General features: G+C 41.2%; 1 pseudogene; it reads left to right on the forward strand.

Moving 5' to 3' along the window:
* The first annotated feature begins 9,057 nt into the window (after window positions 1–9,057).
* LOC717138 (polyadenylate-binding protein 1 pseudogene) lies at window positions 9,058–10,930 on the forward strand (annotated as a pseudogene).
* The last annotated feature ends 586 nt before the right edge of the window (window positions 10,931–11,516 follow it).

Consider the following 11,516-nt stretch of genomic DNA (forward strand, 5'->3'; position numbering starts at 1 on the left):
TTTCACAACAGAGACTATGTTTTGTCATAGAGGGAAACAATGAATCAAACGACTCTCCCTTTTGATTATTTGTAACAATAAAGCTAAAGAACTTAAACAGCACTCCTTCTTTTCTTTAACACTCATACATTTAAATTGATGAAATCGGCCAGGCATGGTGACTCCCGCCTGTAATCCCAGCAGTTTTAGAGGCCAAGGCGGGCAGATTGCTTGAGCCCAGGAGTTCAAGACCAGCTTGGGCAACATGGTGAAACCCTATCTCTACAAAAACACTGAAGTTAACCGGGCATGGTGGCATATGCCTGCAGTCCCAACTACTCAGGAGGATCACTTGAGCCCAGGAGGTCGAGGCCACAGTGAGCCATGATCGTGCCACTGCACTTTACCCTAGGCAACAGAACAAGATCCTGTATGGAAAAAAAAAAAAAAAAATACATAAATAAATTCATGAAATCTTGTACTGTTTTTCAAATTTATATTTAGGCAAATTTTTAAATAATACAGTCATTTTTTTTTTCAGGTAGTAAATTTCTACCACAAAAACAATTTGATGTTACTGAGATTAATTACAAATTGAAGAAACAATCAGGTGTTGTATAAAAAATCTTACCTATGAGATATATTATTTAATCTACAAAATAATTTGAGATTTAAAGTCATAACTAGCAAGTAGAACTTCTGAAATATAAAGTTTAATACAGTATCAATAGTTTCTAACATAAGACCTTCATAAATATAAAACAACAGCTTAAATGTCTATGAAAAATCAGTATTCACAAGCATCACCAATTATTGATAGTCATTCATTATATTTGTTACCATGAAAGCAGTAATTAAAACACTATATATGTATATTTTAATATGGAGTCTCACTCTGTCACCCAGGCTGGAGTGGCACAATCTCAGTTCATTGGAACCTCTGCCTCCTGCGTTTAAGCGATTCTCCTGCCTCAACCTCCCAAGTAGCTGGGATTACAGGTGCCCACCACCACACCTGGCTAATTATTCTATTTTTATTGGAGACGGATTTTCATCATTTTGGCCAGGCTGGTCTTGAACTTCTGACCTCAAGAGATCCACCCACCTTGGCCTCCCAAAGTACTGGGATTACAGGTGACCCACTGCACCTGGCCTAAAACACTATTTTAAGAGTTATAGTTATTTTATTTAAGTAAGCTAATTAGGCAAAAATGTGTCTTCTAGTTTTGTACATTGTAGTTGGGTTATTTCCTGTAGCAGAAATACAGATTTTTTTAAATACAGATTTTTTAAAAGTTACCAGTTGAAAGGAAACTGCATTCTTTCTTTTTGACTTGCAATCTCACTCCCTAGGAGTCCTACATTTGTGCTAGAGGTGAAGTTGTTGCCAAAGCAGCCAAAACAGGGGACAGTACGGTCTAGGCTGTTCAACTGTCGAGATGCGTTTTTGTTGAACTACATCTTATTGCAAAGATTCATATGTGTCCTGCTTTACTGTTACAATAACTTTTTCCAAAAAGGAGCAAATTATGCAAGTGAATATAGTACATTTTTTACAGTCTGGTGTATGGCAAACTTCCACTAAAGTTTCACTAAAACATTCCTTTTACGCAAACCTGTTGAACAGTTACTGTGTTGCAGGTACTGCTCTAGGCAGCAAACCACAGTTTCTAGGACTTAAACTCATCGTTGGCCTTTAAATTTTGCAGAGTCTGTAATGGTTAAAAAAAAAAAAAAAAAGTCACACATTGACACATTAAGCACTTGAAAATCTTCTCAGATGCTGAAGCCTTTGTCTTTCATTTACTTTCTAGAATACACATTTTGCCTCTTTCATTATGATAACTGGTTGTATCAATCCCAACACAAATGACAGATTCTCAGATTGTTTACTGAAAGAAGTTAGTCAAATAAGCTTCCGTTTGTTGATTGCTCAAAATATCCAGATGACTAAATCAACCTGGTATTTAAACTTATCTTTGATTCAACTATGGTTTCTATGTGTCTGTCTTGCTTGAGATAGATTTGAATTGCTTTAAATAAATTATCTTATTTACCTTTCTGAGATGAAAATGGAAAACACTATTGTTGCAACTTAACTTCCTGGGTAGTGAAGCCTTGGTTTTAAAAACTACATAGCAGAAGAGGAATTCCCCTGCCAGGCTGGAGGGGCCTCACTAAACCATCACTACTTCGCTCCAAATTGGCTCCTAATTCTTTCCAGGGAGGTGCAGTTTGGGCCTAAATTTTTTTTTTTTTTTTTTTAGATGGAGTTTCGCACTTCTACCCAAGCTGGAGTGTAGTGGTGAAATCTCAGCTCACTGCAACCTCTGCCCCCTGGGTTCAAGCAATTCTCCTGCTTCAGCCTCCTGAGTGGCTGAGATTACAGGCATGTGCCACCATGCCTGGCTACATTTTTTTCTTTTCTTTTTTTTTTTTTAGTAGAGACGGAGGTTTTGCCATGTTGGCCAGGCTGGTCTTGAACTCCTGACCTCAGGTGATCCACCCACCTCAGCCTCCCAAAATGCTAGGATTACAGGCGTCAGGCACCGTGCCAGTCTTGGGCCTAAATTTCTAAAACATTCCTTGTTTGTGTTTTTCTCTCTTTGATTTACTGTCTTTTTGCAATCTGTTGTTTGAGATGCTTTACATGTTTAAAGCTTTTAAAAATTCACTAAAACAAAACAGAAAACGTAATAATGAATAATTAACTCAGAAACACATTTCTAACTGCTGTTGACAATTTATTATTTCCTAACAGCTTTCTGTTCCTTCCCTTCTCTTGCTAAAACTCCAGCTAGAGTTTGTTTTAGTTGCATAAAAACTCTTCTCCAGTGAGCTTTTGCTAAGCTATACTGCTCATCTGGTCTTGATTCCGACTTTGGATATTTTGTTCATCGTGGATTATTTTACATTACTTTTGGTGGTAGTAATTGCATGAAAATATCACTCACCTTGATTACTACGCTGTTTGGTGCCCCCTGAAGCTTGCCCCAAGGAGAGTGCTTTACTCTCAGTACCCTAGTCCTGGCCTGACAATAAGCAACCTCAATATCTCAGTGGCGTACAAAAACAGACATGTATTTCTTGTCCTCATTACACTGAGGTTGCCTATCTGCTGCAACTGTGCAGGGCATGGCTGGGCCCACACGTCTTAGTCTTTCCAAAACCCGTGCGGAAGGAGTAGCCCCTCTCTGCAATATTTTATTCTCACAGTGAAGTGTCAAAACCGGACGGGACAATCATTGATGTACCTTGTGATGAGTCATGCCCTGGATCTCAAAGTTTCTCCCTGGAACTGACACCCTGTCCCTTCAGCCCAGTTTCCAAAGGCCAAAGCAGTCACAGGGTCAAGCCTGAACTCAAAGAGATGGAGGTGTATACTCCATCTTCTGAAAGAGAGAAAATATTGGAAATAGTCTGAGTTACCACACCCTACTAGTGAAACCTGAAGTACAGGAGACGTGATGTTAAAGTCCTGGAGGCTATTCACAAGCATTTCAGTTCTACTCTCTTGAGCACATATTAGGATTACACTCAGTGGACCTCTTGAAGATAGGACTATTGTTGTGGCTTACTTTAGCCAACAGAGTATACCGTAGGTAACATGTTTCAATCCTTGGGAGAAGCCAAAGTGCGATCAACCTCATTCCCTCTTTCTTCTTCTTTTCTTTCTTTTTTTTTTTTTTTTTTTTTTGAGACAGAGTTTTGCTCTTGTTGCCCAGGCAGGAGTGCGATGGTGCGATCTTGGCTCACTGCAACCTCCACCTCCCTGATTCAAGCGATTCTCCTGCCTCAGCCTCCCAAGTAGCTGGGGTTACAGGCATGTGCCGCCATGCCCAGCTAATGTTTGTATTATTAGCAGAGACTGGGTTTCACCATGTTGGTCAGGCTGGTCTCAAACTCCTGATCTCAAGTGATTCACCTGCCTCAGCCTCCCAAAGTCCTGAGATTACAGGTATGAGCCACCACACCCAGTCTCTCATTCTCTTTTTCTACCTCACCAGTTAGGGAAGCTTGTGTCCAAATGGACCTCAGTCAGCCTGCATCCCTGAGTGAGAAGAACCCCCCAGCAACTCACAATGAACATGAAAAATGAGATAAATAAACTTTTACTGTATTAAGTCACTGCGATTTGAGGGTTGTTTGTTGTCACAGCATAACCCAGCCCATCCTGACTAGCACATTTGGCTTTCAGGGATGCTTTCCCTTATTGTCTGGCTTATGCATTTCTAGGAAATGAAAGATAATCACTCTTCTCTGATAGGTTAACCAATTCTTCTAAAATTAGTGGTCTGATAAGAAGCAGGAGATTTACATAGTCTCAAAGTATTTCCTCACAGTATACTTAACTAGTTACAAAGGAAAAAACATACAAGTTTACAGTCGAGAAAGCACCAACTTAACCAAGTGATCAATACATTATCAGTAATGGGATATGGGAAGGCACAGCAAGATGGTGGAATAGAAGTCTTCACCGATCTCCTTCCCACTCCCCACTGCAAAGACACCAATTTAACAATGGTCTACACAGAAAAGAACACCTTCATAGGAAGCAAAAATCAGGCAAGCCCTCATCATACCTGGGTTTAACTTTGTATTGCTGAAAGAGGCAATGAAGAGATAGAGAAGACAGTTCTGAATCATCAGTGCCACCCCTCCTCATCCCATGGCATTGGTGGCATGGTGCAAAGAGCATCTATGAGTGCTGGGGGAGGGAAAACACAGCAATTATGAGGCACTAAACTCCACGTGCTGTCCTGTTGGAGCAGAAAGGAAAACCGGACCAACCTCAGCTGGCATCCACCCACAGAGGGAGCCTTTCAACCAGCCCTAGCCAGAGAGGAATTGCCCACCCCAGCAGTCTGAACTTGAGTTCCCACAAACCTTGCCACTGAGGGCTAAAGTGCTCTAGGTCTCTAAATAAACTTGAAAGGAAGTCTTGGCGATAGGATTGCAATTCTTGGGTGAGTCCTAGTGCTGAACTAGGCCCAGAGACAGTGGACTTCGGGGGCACATGACCTACTGAGACATTAGCTGGCATAGCAAAGGGAGTGCTGGCATCGCCCCTCCCCTAACTCCAGGATGCACAGCTTGCAGCTCCAAAAGGACCCCTTTCTTCCACTTGAGGAGAGGGAAGAACCATGAGGATTTTGTCTTGAATCTTGGATGCCAGGTCAGCCACAGCAGGACAAAGCATCAGAGTCATGAGGCCCCTGTTCCAGGCCGTAGCTCCTGGACAACATTTTTAGACGTCCCCTGGGCCAGAAGGGAGCTCACTGTTCTGAAGGGAAGGATCCAGTCCTGGTAGCATTCATCACCTGCTAACTGAAGAGCCCTTGGGCTCTGAATAACCACCAGTTATACCCAGATACTACATCAAGGGCCTTGGTGAACCTCTGGGACTTGCTGGCTTCAGGTGAGACTCAGCATATTACCAGCTGTGGTAGCTACAGGGAAAACTCCTTCTGCTTGCGAAAAGCAGAGGAAAATGTGAAGGGGACATTGTCTTGCACCTTAGAGAACAGCACAGCCACAGCTAGGTAGAGCATCAAGTTGGCTCACGAGGTCCCCAATTCTAGGACTTGACTCTTGGTGGGCATTTCTGGACCTGCCTTGGGCCAAGGGGAGAACATCGCCATGAAGGACAAGTCCCAGGCCAGGAACCATCAAAAAAAAAAAAAAGCTGACTTAAGAGCCCTTGAGCCTTAAGAGAACATTTGCAGTAGTCTGACCCAGACAGTGAACCTCTGGGACTTGCTGGCTTCAGGTGAGACAATAAACACTTAACTCTTCAATGCCCACACACAAGCAAACATCCTTAAGTATCAAGACACTCTAGGAAAATGTGACTTCACCAAAAAAACTAAATAAGGCACTGGGGACCAATTCTGGAAAAGCAGAGATATGTGAATGTTCAGATGAAAAATTCGAAATAGCTGTGTTGAAGAAACTCAAAGAAATTCAAGATAACACAGAGAAGGAATTCAGAATTCAATTCTATAAGAAAAATTTAACAAAGAGATTGAAATAAGAAAAATCAAGCAGAAATTCTGGAGCTGAAAAATGCAATTGACATACTGAAGAATACATCAGAGGCCTTTAACAGCAGAATGAATCAAGCAGAAGAAAGAATTAGCGTGAGGACAGACTATTTGAAAAGACACAGTCAGAAGAGACAAAAGAAAAAAATAATAAAAAACAATGAAGCATCCCTAAAGGATCTAGAAAATAGCCTCAAAAGGGAAAATCTAAGTTATTGGCCTTAAGAAGGAGGTAGAGAGACAGGGGTAGGAAGTTTATTCAAAGGGATAATAACAGAGAACTTCCCAAACATTAAGAAAGATATAAATATCCAAGTACAAGAAGATTAAAGAACACCAAGCTGATTTAACCCAAAGATGACTACCTTAAGGCATTTAATAATCAAACTCCCACAGGTCAAGGATAAAGAAAGGATCCTAAAAGCAGCAAGAGAAAAGAAACAAATAACATACAATGGAGCTCCAATACATCTGGCAGCAGACTTTTCAGTTAAAATTTTACAGGCCAAGGGAGAGTGGCATGACATATTTAAAATGCTGAATTAAAAAAAAAATACTTTTACCCTAGAATAGTATATCCAGTGCAAACATCCTTCAGATATAGAGGATAAATAAAGACTTGCCCAGACAAACAAAAATTGAGGGATTTCATCAATACCAGACCAGTCCTACAAGAAATGCTAAAGAGTTCTTCAATTTGAAAGAAAAGGTACAAAACTCACTGGTAATAGTAAAGACACAGAAAAACACAGACTATGATAACACTGTAACTGTGGTGGGTAAACTATTCTTATCATAAGCAGAAAGATTAAATGATGAATCAATCAAAAATAATAACTATGACAACTTTTTAAGACATGAACAGTACAATAAGATATAAATAGAAACAACAAAAAATTTAAAAGGGGGGATGAAGTTAGGGTGTAAACTTTTTATTAGCTTTCTTTTTGCTTGTTTGTTTATACAAACAGTGATAAGTTTTTATCAGCTTAAAATAATGGGTTATAAGATAGTATTTGCAAGCCTCATGGTAATCTCAAACCAAAAAACATACCATGAATACACAAAGCAAGGAACAAAAACAAAAAGCAAGGAACTAAATCATATCACCACAGAAAATAACATTTACTAAGGGAAAACAGGAAGAAAAGAAAGAAGACCACAAAACAGCCAGAAAACAAGTAACAAAATTGAAAAAGTTAAGTTCTTACTTATCAATAATAACATTGAATGCAAACTCCCCAATGGACTAACCTCTCCAATCAAAAGACACAGAGTGGCTAAATGGATAAAAAAAAATAAGACCCATGATCTGTTGCTTACAAGAAAGACACTTCACCTACAAAGACACACATAGACTGAAAATAAAGGGATAGAAAGATATTCCCTGCCAATAAAAAACAAAAAAAGAGCAGGAGTAGCTATACTTGTAACAGACAAAATCGATTTCAAGACAAATCTATAAGAAGAGACAAAGAAAGTCACTATATAAGGATAAAGGAGTCAGTTCAGCAAGAGGATACAACAATTTTAAATGTATATGTACCCAACACTGGAGCACTCCGATATATAAAGTAAATATTACTAGAGCTGAAGAGAGAGATAGGTCCCAATATGATAATACCTGAAGACTTCAACACCCCACTTTCAGCACTGGACAGATCTTCCAGATAGAAAATTAACAAATTGGACCTAATTTGCATTATAAAACAAATGGATCCAATAGATATTTACAGAACATTTCATCCAATGGCTGCAGAATACACATTATTTTCCTCAGCACATAGATTATTCTCAAGAATAGACCAACTCTTAGGTCACAAAACAAGTCTTAAAACATTAAAAAAAAAAAAAAATACTGGGCCGGGTGTGGTGGCTCTCACCTGTAATCCCAACACTTTGGGAGGCTAAGGCAGGCAAATCACAAGGTCAGGAGTTTGAGACCAGCCTGGCCAACATAGTGAAACCCCATCTCTACTAAAAATTCAAAAATTAGCCAGGCATGGTGGTGCACGCCTGTAGTCTCCCTACTTGGGAGGCTGAAGCAAGGGAATCACTTGAACCCAGGAGGCAGAGGTTGCAATGAGTCGAGATCACGCCACTGCACTCCAGCCTGGCTGACAGAGCAAGACTCGGTCTAAAAAAAAAAAAAAAAAAAACCCTGAAATCATATCAAACATTTTCTCTGATCACAATGAAACAAACCTAGAAATTAATAACAAGAGGAATTTTGAAAACTATATAAACACAGGGAAATTAAACAATATACTCTTGAACGACCAGTGGATCAATGAAGTAATTAAAAAGAAAATTGAAATATTTATTGAATCAAATGATAATGGAAACACAACATACCAAAATCTATGGGATACAGCAAAAGCAGTAAGTACTGAGGGAATTTTATAGCTACAAGTGCCTACATCAGAAAAAAAGAAAAACTGGCCGGGTGTGGTGGCTCACGCCTGTAATCTCAGCACTTTGGGAGGCCTAGGCGGACAGATCAACTGAGTTCAGGAGTTCCATACCAGCCTGGCCAATATGGCGAAACCCCGTCTGTACTGAAAATACACAATTAGCCCCTTCTCCCCGGCGGTTAGTGCTGAGAGTGCGGAGCATGTGCTCCAGGCTCGGAACATACACTTATTATTTTTAAAAAAAACTAAAAAAATTTTTAAAACTTCCCCAAAATGTACAAAAAATCTGCCTCTCCCCCGCTGTAGACTTTTATTTTTTTTTCTTCCTCTTTTATAAAATAACGCCTTGAAGCAGCCGAAGCCGACCCGCCCGCCCGCAGCAGCTCCAAGAAGGAACCAAGAGACCGAGGCCTTCCGCTGCCCGGACTGACACCGCCACCCTCGCCCGCAGCCAGCGGCAGCGGATCAACACCGCTCTGGGGCGGTTGAGTAGTTTTCGATTCCGGGTGATTTTTGGCCCTCTGCGCTTGCCCCCGCTCACCTCCTCCCGTCTCCGGCCCCCAGCCCCGGCATTGGCTGTCCTCCTCTCACGGAAAGGTCGCCGCCTGTGGCCCTGCGGGCAGCCCTGCCGAGATGAACCCCAGTGCCCCCAGCTACCCCACGTCCTCGCTCTGCGTGGGGGACCTCCATCCCGACGTGACCCACGCGATGCTCTACGAGTTCAGCCCGGCCTGGCCCATACTCTCCATCCGGGTCTGCAGGGACATGATCACCCGCTGCTCCTTGGGCTACGCCTTCCAGCAGCCGGCGGACGCGGAGCATGCTGTGAACACTATGAATTTTGATGTTATAAAGGGCAAGGCAGTAGGCATCGTGTGGTCTCAGCGTGATCCATCACTTCGCAGAAGTGGAGTGGGCTACATATATTAAAAATCTGGACAAATCCATTGATAATAAGCACTGTATGATACATTTTCTCCTTTTGGTAACATCCTTTCATGTAAGGTGGTCTGTGATGAAAATGATTCCAAGGACTATGGATTTGTACGCTTTGAGACACAGGAAGCAGCTGAAAGAGCTATGGAAAAAAATGAATGGAATGCTCCTAAATGATCGCAAAGTAGTTGTTGCATGATTTACGTCTCGTAAAGAACAAGAAGCTGAACTTGGAGCTAGGGCAAAAGAGTTCACCAATGTTTACGTTAAGAATTTTGGAGAAGACATGGATGATGAGCACCTTAAGGATCTCTTTGGCAAGTTTGGGCCTACCTTAAATGTGAAAGTAATGACTGATGAAAGTTTGTAAGCTTTGAAAGGCTTAAAGATCCTCAGAAAGCTGTGGATGAAATGAATGGAAAGGAGCTCAATTGAAAACTAATTTATGTTGGTAGAGCTCAGAAAAAAGTGGAACAGCAGACAGAACTTAAGCGCAAGTTTGAACAGATGAAGCAAGATGGGATCACCAGATACCACGGTGTTAATCTTTATGTGAAAAATCTTGATGATGGCATTGATGATGAACGTCTCCGGAAAGAGTTTTCTCCATTTGGTACAATCACTAGTGCAAAGGTTATGATGGAGGCTGATCGCAGCAAAAGGTTTGGTTTTGTATGTTTCTCCTCACCAGAAGAAGCCACTAAAGCAGTTACAGAAATGAATGGTAGAATTCTGGCCACAAAGCCATTGTATGTAGCTTTAGCTCAGCGCAAAGAAGAGTGCCAGGCTCACCTCACTAACCAGTATATGCAGAGAATGGCAAGTGTATGAGCTATGCCCAACCCTGTAATCAAACCCTACCAGCCAGCACCTCCTTCAGGTTACTTCATGGCAGCTCTCCCACAGACTCAGAACGGTGTTGCATACCATCCTTCTAGCCAAATTGCTCAACTAAGACCAAGTCCTCACTGGATTGCCTAGGGGGCCAGACTTCATCCATTCCAAAATATGCCCAGTGCTATCTGCCCAGCTGCTCCTAGACCACCATTTGGCACTATAAGACCAGCTTCTTCACAGGTTCCACGAGTCATGTCAACACAGCGTGTTGCTAACACATCAACACAGACAACGGGTCCATGTCCTGCAGCTGCTGCTGTGCAACTCCACATTATAACTATGCTGCGGGAGTTCACAATCCTCAGAAACATCGTAATGCACAGCCACAAGTCACAATGCAACACAAGTCACCTGCTGTTCATGTACAAGGTCAGGAATCTTTTGACTGCTTCCATGTTGGTATCTGCCCATCCTCAAGAGCAAAAGCAGATGTTGGGTGAACGGCTGTTTCCTCTTATTCAAGCCATGCACCCTACTCTCGCTGGTAAAATCACTGGCATGTTGTTGGAGATTGGTAATTCAGAACTTCTTCATATGCTGGAGTCTCCAGAGTCTCTCTGTTCTAAGGTTGATGAAGCTGTAGCTGTACTACAAGCCCACCAAGCTAAAGAGGCTGCCCAGAAAGCAGTTCACAGTGCCACCCATGTTCCAACTGTTTAAAATTGATCAGGGACCACGAAAAGAAACTTATACTTCACAGAAGAAAAATGTAAATATTATGGAAAAAACATTGCAAATTATAAAATAAATTTAAAAAGGAAAAGAAACTTTGAACCTTATGTACCAAGCAAATGCCAGGTCTAGAAAACATAACACTAGTCTTAGACTACTTACTGATTTAAAAATCAAAAACACACACACACACAAATAGTAAAATATGAAAACACATTAATGTTTTATAGACTCTGGGAAAAAGAATTTTCAGTAAAGTACAACAATTTAAAGCATTTCTTTCTTTAATTTTGTAATTCTTTACTGTGGAATAGCTCAAAATGTCAGTTCTGTGTTAAGTAACAGAATTAACTGAGCAAGGAAACGTAATTCAGATTATAAAATTATTACTTTAATAAAAATTCCTTAAACAGTGAAAAAATAAAATAAAATACAAAAAGTAACTGGGCATAGTGGCACGCGCCTGTAATCCCAGCTACTCAGGAGACTGAGGCAGGAGAATTGTTTGAACCCAGGAGGCAGAGGTTGCAGTGAGCTGAGATCATGTCATTGTGCTCCAGCCTGGGCGACAGAG

Source organism: Macaca mulatta, chromosome 11 (genome assembly GCF_049350105.2).
Source record: "Macaca mulatta isolate MMU2019108-1 chromosome 11, T2T-MMU8v2.0, whole genome shotgun sequence".
NCBI lineage: Eukaryota > Metazoa > Chordata > Mammalia > Primates > Cercopithecidae > Macaca > Macaca mulatta.